Source organism: Lathamus discolor, chromosome 3 (genome assembly GCF_037157495.1).
Source record: "Lathamus discolor isolate bLatDis1 chromosome 3, bLatDis1.hap1, whole genome shotgun sequence".
Lineage (NCBI taxonomy): Eukaryota > Metazoa > Chordata > Aves > Psittaciformes > Psittacidae > Lathamus > Lathamus discolor.
The window spans coordinates 55227554-55242493 of NC_088886.1; the positions used below are offsets into that span (position 1 = coordinate 55227554).

The window sequence follows — 14940 nt, forward strand, 5'->3', positions numbered from 1 at the left end:
AACATTTTATTGTTGTATTTTAAATAGGAGAAGCAAGGTATTAAAATTCTTTCATTCCTCATAAAAAAAAAAAAAAAGTTTAAACATGAAGATAAGGAAAGCTATCATGTAACGAATTCACACAACTTTGCTTCATCCAAATCTTTTTGGCATGTCTATCAAATTTTTAAAGCCTTCTGACAACACAAGCTTCCTGCTAGAAGTGCATGTCTAGCCATCCACCCAGAGGACATGTCAGAACAATAAGAAGAAGTGCAAATCTTACTTTTTAGATGGATGAGCAGCAAAAAACTGAGGTAGAAGATGAGTAGAGAGTTAATTCTTGAATGAGCCATATTCATCCTGAAAGGACATTCTCCCCCCGAGTTGTCTGTTGTCCAAAGGGCTGGTGCTGATCCTCACTGCTTTCTCATTTCTGAAACTAAGGTAATACCCAAGGCACCCAGTCCCCTACGAGCCATCTTTGCCCATGCCCCTCATCAGCCCGTTCGCTGCAAATCTACAGACTTTGATTCAAAAGGCAGTTGTGCTTGTTATGGTTTTACTTCAGCAGGTTTGAGTGATTTTTCAAACCTGGTGCAGATTTGTCTGAGCTGGACTGGAGTCTTTCCACAGCTTTGTGCTGCAGAACGATGGTGAATGGTGCGCTCTGCCTGGCTGACACTGTACAGCAGATAAGGCACAGCACTCTTTTAATCTTTCAAAATATATTGGTATTTTCTGGCAGACCTCCCTTACATCACACTTCTGATTCACAGTATAAATACTTTATGCTTTCTTGCATAAAGTCAAATAACAAATACTTCCAGTATTTTTTCCGTATCTTACCTCATTATCACATGGAGTAAAAAGATGAAACATTCCCATTCTCAATCTTTTTGTAGTTAGACAGTAGCCTGTTGTCTTCCGCAATATTTTGTATTGTTGTTATTGTTTACACTGGATTTAAATGCTTTTGCTATCACTAAAAAGCATAATAATTAGGAGCTGGCACAGGTCCTCTGAACTTCAGCAGGTTGTGTTATAATCTTAAACTGCTCAGAGAGGAACCAGCCACTTGCAGATTCAGATGACATAGTAAGATTGCTAAGAGGAGGGGATGGGGACAGGTGATGGGCTCCTTTTCATTTTGGCTAGAGCTGCAAGTTCAGTGTGTCTGCCTATGCTGAAAGGAGTTTTCCCCAGTTCCCACTGCACTGCAGCACTGTGGCCCTTCACTGCTGCACAGCACAGGCAATGCATGCTCTCTTTCTGCGCAGAGTTGTCTTGGCATGTAATGCTTCATCCATTGATTACAACCTCGTTCACAGATACTTTGGCCTAGGCTAGCAGAAGGGAAGGAGAAGAAAGACAGCAACAGCCCCAGCAGCCACGTTCAGATGCCACAATGCCAGTACAAACTTTGGCCTTCTCACACCTAAAACACAAGCATTAAATTCATATGTTTACTATGGGTAAGCTACCCCATAGCAGTGATTGCTGTAGCATCATTCAGGCGCTGAGACCAAGAAAGGGGTGAGCTGCCTGCATGCCAGTGAACTTCCTCTTTCCACCATCATCTCTTCTACCAGCCTTTCTGGCCCATGGCCCTCAGTGCTTAGCACTTGCTCTCCTTGACTCAGTGCAGAGACCAAGTATTACCAAGCCTAGGAACAACACCAGAAAACCTCCTTGGCCATTGCTACGTTACACTACTGCAAAACTGATACTGCTTAATAAATCTGGTATTGCCTTTTGTCCTCCCCAGTTCAGTGGAATAATAATCATATGTGTACACTTAACTGAACTAAGGACAGACCTGAAGTCAAGCATATGCTTAAGGCCTCAGGTGAGTAGGGAGCAGACTGTTGATGCTTGATAACTTTGCAAAATTTGTTTATAATGGGTAGGTACTTTCACATTCACTCTTTCAGCTCAGTGAACTGAATAATTACAATATTCCTCTTGCTGCAAGGCCCTTCCTGCATTCCCACCTAATTCATGTGCAACTGCACTCACCCACTACTAACCTTGCAGCACATTGTTTTCAGACTCCCTTTCACTTCTGGCATCAGAAGCTTTATCGCCTCTGGTTTTCCTTCCACCCTCCAGCTCCTCTACGCCTTCACCTCCTACCCACTATTCCTCAGGGGGGCTTCAAAGAGCTCTGGTCTCTTTGATGGCAACCCAGGCTGGATTCCCTGGTCAAATATCAGGGGCCGTGAACTATGATAAACTGGGTTCCTAGTGGAAAGTACTCACATAACTATGAAGTTAAATATAATTAAATACATATATAAAATATAAATAAATAGAAGTAAAAATATAAATATAAATGGCTAATTGTATTTTCTAGCTCTTTATCTTTTAGTAATTGTCTTAGTTTAATATGTACATTTATAGTTGTTTGGATGTTGTCCTCTCCTTGCCATCTATTTAGTTTTTGTTTGAAATTATCTAGTAAAATACATAAGCATTACAACAGGAACATGAAAATGTTATTCTGCTGTCTGTGAAATCTTCTGTTGGGCTAAACTATGCAGTTGAATTCAGTGCTGATCACCTGCTTTAAGTACATTATTATTCAACTTAGAAGAACAACATTTTCCATTATAACGTTGAACAATTTTTAAGTTCCTTTTGTGGAAATAGTGTACATTAACAGGAATTTGATATGATTTGATATGTTATCTTATGGTGGTTATGACTGCTGATTAAGCTAATTTAATCTTTACTTAGGAAACACTGTACACTAAGCAAGAAGTTCAAGGAAGAAGGCATACTTCCAATGACTGCTAGAATATATTTGGTCTGAAGACCTACAGACTTAATATACCAGTCAATCAAAAAAACCAACCAACCAAACAAAAACAAAACCAAAACTTTGAATATTCAGAAATAAAGACCCAAAATTCTAGGTAAGAGAAGATGAAGTTTTCAGTTCTGAGGAATATACAGCGAGTACTGCAAGGAAGCAGTCACATCTACTAAATATGGATGTTTTTCTGGAAGCCACACAAGTATATGTAAAATATGTGCTCTAAGCACACTTATCAGTCCTCAGGCATGAAGATATGCCACTGATCTGAGAACATACCTATGGTGTGTAACCAGGTGAGTTGACATTTGAATTAAATAATCTGCCAAGTAACTCTGGTTATTACAAGCCATCTAGCAAGTGTATGGACTTATGCATTATCCTAGGTAATCTGAAAGTTACTGAAATGTAATTGCTTTCAGGATAGCAAAAATATCTGCTTTTTTGCCCTGTTTGAAACTTAACTCTGCAGTTCGCAATGCCTACGTTAATTTATCACTGCCCCAATTCCTTGAAGTTGTCTACAGAAGAGGGTTCAAATTTCTGCAGCACTGGTACTTCATGAACATCATTTGTACACAGTGAAATATAACATCTAAATGTAATTTACATGCTTTCTCAATATATATAAGCTTTGATGAGATTCTGCTGTCATATAAAAGGTTATGCCATTTTACCAGGGGAAAAAGAGTTTGTGTGGCCATTTTCTTTCCCTTAAGTACTGTCCTTTTCCTTTCCAATTGCTTCTTTGCAATAATTACGGTGCGGTGTGGTATCAGACTATAGCGAATATTAGCTCATTCTCCAGTTTTGTATACCTAATGCAGAAAGTTTCTGCTTTATAAAACAGCGCTTGTTTTTTCCTAGGGTCTTTAGCTTTTCTCGCTAGCATTCAGCAGTGCTACTTGTTTATACCTTAAGTTCTTGCTGAATTTCATCATAGATATGTGCCGCTGTTCACCACTGGGAGAATTTCATTTTATGAAGAACTGTGGAGCATGACAGCATGAAGTCACTCTGGTCCAACATCACAGCTTGGGCATTAAACTACATTCAGAAATATTTCTAGAAAATTTGAGATGATGGAGTTTGGTGGAACAATGGACCTGCCCAGACCATCTTCTTACAAGGTAGACTTGTACCCTCTCTATGAAACAGCTCAAAGATAGCATTTTTCTTTTTAGTTTGTACCTTTTTCGGTAATTATGAGTGGACAAACCAGCAGATGAGAGACCAAACAATGTCAATAATGGCTGGCTAAAAGGTCTTGTAGATATTGTTGTATTGTAACAGGAAGTTTTTTACCTTGTTGACAAAAAGGCTATAGATCTATTTGCATTTTAGTTAGGCACCTTGCAACAAGAACAACAATATATATTGATGTCCCGCAACGTTTCCAAAGTTAACTGCCTACAAGAGACATCTGGAAATTCCCTTGGCCCCTGCTTTTCCACAGAAAAATATTTTATGACTATAGTTAACTTCTTATGTTAGTCTAAAAATATTACCTTCTTTAAGCTTCTCTTTCACTGTTATAAGGGTGTACAAATATTTTTCCCCTTGAACTCTTGGTTTCCTCTTTTTATTCCTTCCTCAGCCTGAGTAGCACTCCACAGCAGAACATTCTATTCCAGAAGATCCAGCAGAGCGCAAGGTTCCAGTTCTGCCAGTAATGTATTTATGAAGCTGAAGGGCTTTATCTGAAAACATGGAATCATTTTGAAAGATATGACAGGCCTGTTGCTTCCTTAAATGTAACACATATTTTGAAATTATGACTACTTGTTTTGCTTCTCCATGCAGCCATTTTCCTGTAATGCAACTAATGAGAAATTCCTACCTGCTAACATAAAACATGAATTTACCCAAACATTACAGAAGTGTCAAGTGGATTCACTCAGATGTACCCAATTTTGGACATGATAGAAATGGTGGGAGTGATAAACCCAGCTTCCACTTCCAACTGTATTTTCAGCTACATGAGTTTCGAGCAGCATTTTCTAGCACCTTGTACTTGCCCATGGTCAGCTAGTAGTTAAGGTGCATGCTGTTCAAATTATTGCATTTCTGGCAAGGAATTTTAGTTGTTTGGTTTTTCATATGAAGTCTCTCCTGAGTATTTTACACCTAGGTAGGCAAAACAAAGTGATTCTGTAAGGTATGACAGGATTCCCCTGGGATCTGCAGAACTCACTAGCGTGTGATGCACTTATCCTCATCTTTGATGATTTTTTGCAAAATAACGTCTTTTTATTACATGTAGCTGGTATCACCAGGGAAGCAATTCCACTGTCAGATGAATGCTAGGTCAGGCCTTGTCAATGCAGATGAAAACAGGCAATTAGTATTCTGTACCTTGCTGCTAATGAACCATCTAATCAGGAAGTTTCTGTCAGTACCGATAATCTTCCTGTGAGTTTCAAGGTTACAGGAGAACTTGACAAAAAGAATAGTGTTCTTACAAAAGCACTGACATGTTAAGTGCTAAATGGGTTGTAAACTTATGTTTTACCTTTACATTTTTCACTTTACAAGAGCACACATGTTACCAGACTTACAAATTCACTTCTAATTCTCTTTTTCTTTCCTTCAGAGTGAGATAACTCATACAACAAACCAGAAAGTCTTAAAGCTGTAAGTGTTGGAATTGATAAACCCACCTGTTCAGAGAAGATAGCTGTATATGCAAGAAACAATTTCAAAGGTATTTTGAAAAGATTTAAGTTGGTATGTACCATGACTTCACCTGACCAATACTAAGTGGTTTCAGAAGGAATTCAGACCCAGCAACTCTAGGAGACAACAGTATACAGGAGGAGAAAGAGCAAGAACCAGGAAGGCAGGACTAGTCAACCGAGTCTGATTGATTTTAACATATGCTATATATGTAAGCATTTCATTTTTGGTAAATATTGTAATTGTCCTAGAAACAGGGCAGGATGATAATTACAGTCATACAGAGAGGCTGGGAAGGAGCATTTGGTTCTAGAACTCTTGTTCAAATTTTGGTCTTCACGAATAGGAAAAGCTGACAACCCACTTGGTTTTACAAGCTGACCACTGGGCTGGAAGCTAGAAAAATAATTCTTTCCCCAGTTTTGCCTCACCCGTGCTCACAGGTGAGGTAAGTGACATTTGTTTTCAGTGATAAACCATTCTGAGGTACTGCAGTTTGCAAGAAATGCAAAACAGAGTACTCATCAAAAAGAAGTATTTGTAACAAGCAAATAGGGAAACGTCTTCATTTTTCCTGATGTCTAATATCCCTTATTTCTTTTTTTTGTTTGTTTGTTTTGTTTTGTTTTCCTTTATTCAGCCATTGTATTGACTGTTTGTGACAGGGTTTTGAAAAACATCTGATAATTTGGAGCTCTTTGATTTGGAAGTTTCCTGTGAAGGATGTGACTTCCAGAAAGTCAAAGCAAAATTTCTTTGCAGCATCTCTGAAATGTCTCAGTGTGGGTCCTGGCAAGTATTAAATTCCTTTGAGAAATCTTGACCTCTCTGTTAAAGTATAAGATAATACTATTGGAAGAATAGGTAACAGCAAGTGCCCCAAAGGGATATCAAGTTCCTGCTAAGTATTGGTTAAGACAGCATTCATCTTAATGCCAATGCATTTCTCAAAGGCTGCAGTTTTGTACCAAACTAAATCCTGAAAGTTTGTCAGTTCGAATTAGATTGTTCACAAGGTAAAATAAACTTTTCTGGATTCCAAACTTGTGTTGATTCAGAATGTTTCACACCTATTTTAATCACTGGTGGTGATACTGACCTCAGTAAAGATGACATACACAATGTCACCATGTTTCCATGCCAGTGAAAGGAAAACATCCTCTGGTTGGAGATGACACAGCTTGATCTCTAAGCATCGTTGGATGTGAGAGGGTGAAAGAGTGGACATTACTCCTGTAATTGGTTTATATTCTGCTAGTATCCAGAAGGTCCCTTGAATCACCATGTGGTTTGCTGCTGAACTGCATCTTAAATTTTGTGTGTGGGCATGCTGAGATCCTTGCATATGATGAATTTCATGCAGTCCTTTCCATTCTCCTGGGTATTGAGACTTTTTGACTTTGGTGGTTTTGTTTGTTTGTTTTTTGTAATTTGATTTTTTTTGTTTGTTTATTTTGTGGCTTTTGTTTTGTTTTTCATGAAATACAGCATTTATACAGTAACCTCCTCCAATACAGTGAAAACCTGTGTGAATATAATTGTGCACAGATAGCCACTGAGAGGTCTTGTCTTAGCACTCAGATTTGGGTTTTAGCACCAATATTCACCATAGTTTTGTGGAACTCAGGCTTCTAAATCTATGACCCTGACTTTCTGGGGCACAAGAAATTCTAAGCCGGTACTTCTAAGGTAGTTACCACTATCAGAGAAATATGATTTTGCTATCATAAACTGTATCTTCAATACTTTCATGATAAGCAAATTGATTTGTCCCATACAGAAGCACCTACAGGAGAAGATGTACTTGCAGTAGCAAATATGTCCTCACAGCACACACCATGTGAAAGCTTGTATGTGTTACAGGAGCTCCTCATGCTGGCAGGGTAATAAGATTTCCTCAGCTTTCAGCTGCACTCAGAATCGAGAATGCTAACCACTGGTGCAACAGAGTGAGGAGAAACTCCACATCCCCACACTTTTGAAAGACTTTTGAAGTACTTTTGCTTCAGAGCGTCAACTAAACTATAGGAACAACTCACATGCCCAAAGAATAACAAAGGTTGAGCTCTTTCAAAGATGTAGTCCAGAATGCTGAGAAATGGTTGAAATGAACTGTAGTCTAAAGATAAAGCTCATGCAGCTCACTCTTTTCTTAAATAAGATTAATCAGAACGAATTAAAGAGTCTCTGGCAGCATCTGACTACTGAAGAATGGATAAAACATGAGCCACATTAATCTTGACCCCCTCCATTCCTGCAGCAGCAAAGTCAGACTTCAGTATTAATTTAATGAAATAGATTAATATAACATGTCCTTATATAACACTGTCTTTAAGTAAGATTGGAAACAACCTGAAAGTAGATTATTATACCAAATTTCATTATGACATGGTAATTGCAATTGGCTAATTGGTCAAGAAATAGATTAAACTTCTGAAGGCTGAGCATGCAGAACTTACTGTATTTGCTGTTCATTACAGTAGAAGCTATGGAAATAACTAGTCTAGTAGACTGCACTCTTTTTGGTCACTTAACATGACTCTCTTAACAATCTGGTGTTTCTTTAGGGTCATATCCTTCTGAAAATAGGTGTTGCACTTGTAATTCAAGACAGGAAGGAAAATCTTTGCATCTGGCCAAACCTGATGCAAATCTGACATGCTCTCTAGTAATAATAAAGGACAAATTTACCCACTCACATTTATCATGTGCAAAAGTAAGCACAATCATTTTGGGCTGTATGCCACTGTAAATGTGAGAGCTGTTTTCCAAAAAAACAGAGCATGAATACGAAGTTAGATGGTGGTCTATTTTAACCACCCAGTCTTTGAAGTGGAGCTTTGGGAATTTTTGGAGCCCTTTAAAAAGAACAGGGTGGGGTTTTGTGGTTGTTTTTTACTTGTGTGTGTGTTTTGTTGTGGTGGTGTTTTTTTTTTTGTCTTGGTTTGGGGTTTTTTTACTCTCATATTTAGAAATTGATGGGGAAAACCTGATTCAGCAATGGAAAAAAGTAAAACTTTTTTTGCTATTTTTTTTCCTTTGGATGAGTAAAATACTTTTAAAGTGTTTTCAAAAGTTTGAAACATAAAATAAGATTCCTCTAACCAAACCTTTCAACTAATCCAAGCCACTTCTTATAGCAAATATTTTCAAGGTAATAAATAAATATTAAAGATTTCAATCTGTGGTTTTGTTTCGCAGAAGACAAATATTCTGAGAGGAGAGGAAAGCATTCTCACTCCCAGGTTTACTTTGAAGTCTCTTCTCCCTATCTTGATTCAAATAAAATGCACTAGTGTAAGCACAATTCAAAAAATAGTCCTAAGACAAAAAGCAATATTGGATCTTTAGCATGTGCAGACACCCAAGCATCTGTCAGCCCTTTCACCACCAAACCCAGCAGTTCTCAGAGCACCCATGGTAATTGTGGCTGGGATCAGTGGAGCCGCTCTACAGTCAGCAAACAGATGTGTGGCACAAAATCCAACTGTAGGAAAGGATATGCTCTTCTCCACAAGAAGAGCAGCTAGCCTTTTGTTTAAAAGTGTTAAAGTGTTCTATCAATTTTGCCTGAAAAAAAAGGACAATTAATTTAATAACAGGTTCTCCCCTTCAGCTATTATAACTGGAAAAGCATGCTTCTTTCTAAAATGAACTTATGTTTTCTCTCCGGATAACAACTAACCACACCAAGAGAGACATTATGTACATAATGTACTGAAATACGCTGAAGTGGGTTTAGCTCCAGTGGCACCCCAGGCAGAAGGTTGGTTGTTCATTGTTTTTCATTTGGGAAGGTCACTGTTACAAAGTGATTGTTACAGGATTATTTCATAGTGTCACACTGACTTTGGAATGACTGCAAGAAAACCTTATCCTGCTATTGCATTTATACAGACATTTTACAAACTCGGTTGTTACCTAATTGTCGTTATGTTTCTTATTTTGGCTAGTATGGTTTTTTTAAGCAACTTTCCTGTAGAGATTTCTTGTACAAGGTTCTTTGCTGGCTGTTTATGTGTACTGGATCACTAACAAAGCAGAATTAATTCTCCATTTCCTTTTTTTCTTCTGTGCTGTGTGCTTGCACAGTGCATATTCTAGCTACTGCTTTTTTGGCTGGAAGCGAGTTGTCTTGCTCCAGGTTTTTAATAGTAGCCTCACAGCATAATTAATTGACTTGTAATAAGCCTCGATATCAGAATCTAATTATATTTTTCTTGGGAAAATGCTGTAATTACTATTAAAAAATAATTAAGAAATCAGATAATGAATGTCACCTGAAATAAAAGATGGTCCTGAAATTCTCACTTACACTATAGTCATGCTTCAGAAACAGATACAATGCTTTCATTATGTAGTGTTTCTTTCTTACAGTGAGCAGAGTTATACAAGACGTAAGTTTCGTAACTGCAGCCTTTCATCCTGCCTGTAAGTAAACTTGCAATGCATCGCAGGATATGTAAATTGGGCTCAGGCAAATGAATGAAAGATAAAAATGCTCACATAATCTTAAACCATTCTTCAGTTTTTACAGCCATGTGTCTGGGAAAAAATATATTGTAGGTTATACATACCTTTATAAATAAAAATAAATGGCATCTGCAAATTATATGGATAATAATTGAGGAGTGTATAGAATAGCATTTTAATCTCCTCCTACACCTTGAAGCACCCTGCCTTTCTAGCAGAGATGAATTTTGATTGCCTGACAACTGTAACCATGTGAAGGTTCATCACAAAGGGAAAGAGAAGAGCCCTGGAAAGCCTTGATAAACATTGAGCTGCAGGCCTCACTGATTGCTTCTAGCTGTCCTAATAATTAGATGTGGATATTATTCAAGAACACAAATGTTTAAGAGCTGCTGGTAATTCTTCAGCTTCATGCACTAACCTTCCAGCAAAATGCTATTGTTGGCCTTCTAATTTTTTACCCCATTCAGAAACTTCTATTGATTATAGTTTATTTCTGGAAATATCTTCAACAGCAAATATTTTGGTTTGGTTCTTTTTCTCTGAAATAAAAATGACTGAGCACATTGTACACATATGTTTCTACATGCATATATAGTTGTATATTAACCTGTGCACCAAATTCTGCTTTCTACTGGGCCATGTAAGTGTTCTGCAGTGCATGTCCGTACGGCTTAAATGTGGTAGCATCTGTCTTATCCAGCTTGAGAAGCCATAAGCTGGTTCTGACAGCATGAAAAGAGGTGCTGCAAGTATATCAGAGGTCTATTCTGACTTGGCAAAGGAACTGCAGGTCAATGGGATGGACAGACATGTGACAAAGCCACACTGTGGAAAGATGCAGGAAATGGCGGTCCCTGGCAACACAGTTCTGGTTTATATGTAATTCAAGGAGTTGTTTATGTTCAGGCATAATCTGGTTGCATTGTGCCATACCATAAATGAAGTAGGCTGGATAACAGATGCAGGGCCCGTGGAACTTCATGTTAATGTAGCTGGACATTTTTTAGTATTAAAGAAGCATTTGAACTTGGTAATTTAAGTAGCTAGCTAGTTCAGTACCTCTTCCGTGTATCATCTCAAGCAATGCATTCCTTAACATCTTGAAGGGTCACAGCCAAGTGGTAACGTGAACAAGAATGGACCTGGGCATGCTCACTGCCTCCATTTCTTCACCTCCAAACAATCCATACAGTAAACTAGGCATCCCCTCAGTACATCAGTCTAATACTATGTCAAACATGCTCTCAAGTTTCATAGTATTACAAGTTGAAAACTTTCTATATCTGTGCAAGAGACAGGTAGGTACGTAGATAGAGAGATCGACAGATAGAAGGCCTTGGATCTTAGGTGCAGTAGAAAGCCTTCACCTGATGCCTTTCATAGCAGAATTCCTAACTTCATGATTTCTACAAACCTGAAGAAATAGAATAACCTTCAGGTTCCCAATATGACAGAGAATATATATTAAAAGATTAGCATTTTTTAATGTAAAATGTCACTACTTTTCTCCAGGGTAAAAGACCATGAATGCCTATGGGAAGGATGGAGAGAAAGAGACCAGGAGTGCTCTTACTTGTATCCTGTGGCCTAACAAACAGCACCATTTCTGACCATAATAAAGCCCCAATTACCTAACTCTAGGGGAGGATAGCTGGCATTTCCCTCTACCCAATGATTTAATTGGGCCTGTCAGCCAGGGGTAATTGGTTTCTGGTTGACTGAAAAGAGTGACAGTGACATCAGCTCTCTGTTCCCCTTCATTATGGAAATTCTTGTTTTCTCATAATAGGGGCTCAGCACACAAGAGCATTCTGGCAGCTTTTACAGGTCTCTCGTTGTGCAGTGCAATAGAAATGCAGCAATGTAAGACACAGAAACCATTTAAAGCTGTTTACCCCATAAACTTTCATAATACATTTTTGAGAACCAAGATTATTTCTGTACAGGAAAGTCTGATTTTGCTTCTTTTACTGAAAATTTTATAATGAAGTTGCAGTCATGATAGTCTAAGGTTATAAAAAAGGCAAATTTTATTGGGAGAGGCAATACCTTTTACTGATCTTGCTGATATGGCTGGAAAAATAAAGATGATTTTGGGCATGTGAAGCCTTCTTGAGGTCATGTGCTCAAAGCTGGCCTGTTTTTAGTTCAGACGATCATATACACCATCTGAATTAATAAAAGATATTACACTTCTCCCCATATTTGCTTATAGAAAAATACCGCTTTGATGATAGTGGTGTATTATTGCAAAAGGTTTAATTTGTTCTGTTGAAAACATGGTCCAAAACAACATAAAAGATTATGTAAATTCTTGTTTCTTCTTTACACAGCTCCAGGCTGGGGGTACAGGTTTAATGTACTGCTTGAGACTTGTATCTGCAGAGGTGCAGACCAGGTATTTTCTCCAGTTACTGTCTTTCATTCAGCTTTCCTCTCACTCTCACTCCTTTCCCCTCGCAAAGCACTAGCAGATTGGGTGAAGCAGACACGGGTGACAGGACCACAAGCACTGGCAGGAATGTACATGGGTAATTTCTCTCCACCCAAGGACTTCTCCAGACACTGTATTTTTCAAAGTGCAAAGGGGGAATGCAGTGCCCTACGAATCTACCTATAGAGCAAGCCTAGTACTCAGTTCAGACTTAATAGATGTAACAAAACTCCTGCATTATTGTTACAGCAGTGAGTGTCTTGTTCCTGGCCCTTGCTCATTTCACTTTGGGCTCCACTGGAATAGTGTTCCAGGAGGAGATCTGCTCTGTGGAGTCTGTAGCTGTACAGCCCTCTGCAACTTGCACGCCGCATTAATCTCCCAGAAAAAGATGGCAACGGCCAAGATCTTTGTTATTCAACCCCTACTCACTGACAGAACACTCAAGAGAACAGAGCCTAAGCAGAGGTACAGTGCCCACCCTACCCTGCGTTAAGCTTCTCAGATGAAGTAAGCCAGGCTGATACAGTAAGAGAAGATCTGATCTCCTTTTCTACACATTTCACTTGCTGCACTTGAGAGAGGAGACTAGAGGAAAAGCCTGATCAACGCGATTTGCATGTCAAACATCCATAATAGTACAACAAGCCTACAATTGCTTAGTGCCCAGAGAGAGAGAGACCTGAATTAAAGAGATCAGGGTGGTCTTTTCATGGCCTATTTGAAAGAATTTCTTGGCAATGTTTCTAGCAATGGACTTTATTCAGCAATGTTGGCTAGAACACTTGTTGGAGTCTCTAGACAATCTCATAACCCTTTCACTTCACAGCCTAATTTAAAACATTTGTGAGAATGTGGTGAGTGGCAATAAAACAGAGAGAAATCTCAGGCTAGAGGAAGTGTAGGTTTTGTGGGTTCCTCCCTAGGTCCCAACCATCACTGACACATCTGGGATACAGGATGAATGACAGCGCAGATCATGTTTTAGCAGTGTCATTCACCATGCACCCATGGCAAATTAACTCTAAAATTCCTAGGGAGAGAGACGTTTACCTTAGATAAATGTCATGGCCAAAGTGAAGGCGGCTGTTTAGAAGGGGATGTGAATGTTTGTGTTACTAGATTTATAACTGTGTGCTTACAGTGAACAGCTGTTAGAGAATATATTTGGAATACATTGAAATTACCCAGCCAGGTCTTAACTTGCATGCTATTTTTATGTCGTTTTATTTCTGTTTGGTTAGCAGCTAAGGCCTTAACATCAGAACTGGTTCTCTACCTGCTTATTGTTTAAATTGTATTTGATTCAAATATCTGTCATTTCTAGTTTTATTGTATCTTCAGAAGTGAAGACTTTGAACTGGAGAACAAGTATTTCATGATGAAACTGCTGCCTCCAACACCGAACCCTCCTGCACAAAACTATTTAATTTCCAACAATTCCAGAATGTTTCTTTGATAAATACACTATTTTCTTTGACAAATTCACACAGCTGCATTTTCAAATTATGTACACTCACAAAGCTGAGTGCTTATTCTTTGAGTGGTGCTGTCTCTAATTAACATAAAAGTCAGCTTTATTAATCTAAATGTGAGATATTCCATTAACTGGCAAGAAAATTTAGCATGAATAAGCATTGGAACAAAAAGGATTAATGTAGTTAGATTTTGCCTCTACCACTTTAACTATAAAAGAATTAAAGAGCCATAATTACATGAGATTTCAAGGACATTTTGTTTCCAGAGCATAATTATTATAGCAATGCCAGCCATGGTAATGGATCACTTAGCATTGTATAATTTTTGTTTGAACTAAATCCTTCATGTAACAAAACAGAGAGAAAAAGTGTTTCCTAAGCTTGTGCTAAGTCAAAATGCCTGCTGAACTTGTAGGCTTTGGCAATTAGTACAGATGTAGATGCTTTGTAGACCGCCAAGAAATCATATCATATTTAACACCGTAAATAATAGCAGCAGCAAATAAATAAAAAATCAGGCAGTTATCTAGGGAAAAAACAAAATAAACAAATAAAAATCCCTCCAACAACACAGAAGACACAAATGGCATGGCCAAAGGCATTGAATTTACTATTTGATGTGCAACGGGAAGAAAATTATGACTAGGCCAGAGCCCATGCTGTAACGCAGAGGTTCAGCTTCTAGTTCCAGCTTTCTTTGTGGGGAGACTGAATGCCAACTCTGAATTCTGCTGATGGAAGTAATTATGCCTAGAATATTTTTGCTTGGCTATAATTCTTCACTTATTTGTATCTATATATGTTTGTTTTTAAATGGGAATAAATGGCTTCTACTAGCAATTCAACTTTCCACATTTGATATGTCTCTCAAGTATATGAAGAAATTAAATGTCTCATAAAAAAAAAAAACTGGTATGTTGAATATCTGCATTATTTTTTTTCTATGGCAGGGAACAGGTCTGGAAATTCTGGTCCATGGCAATCTAGTGGCTACAGACTGAAAAACATCTGAGTCCCACTACAGTACAATGTCGACTAAGCAAGCCTCAGCTTACAGCATCCTACCTTGGTTACATTCA

At 38.2% G+C, this 14940-nt stretch overlaps 1 long non-coding RNA gene across 1 annotated transcript; it reads left to right on the plus strand.

The window, feature by feature from the left end:
- Positions 1 to 3028: 3028 nt before the first annotated feature.
- LOC136010998 (uncharacterized) lies at positions 3029 to 5536 on the plus strand. Its single transcript, XR_010611138.1, has 3 exons — positions 3029 to 3093; positions 3741 to 3927; positions 5391 to 5536. It is a non-coding gene; the product is annotated as an uncharacterized LOC136010998 (long non-coding RNA).
- The last annotated feature ends 9404 nt before the right edge of the window (positions 5537 to 14940 follow it).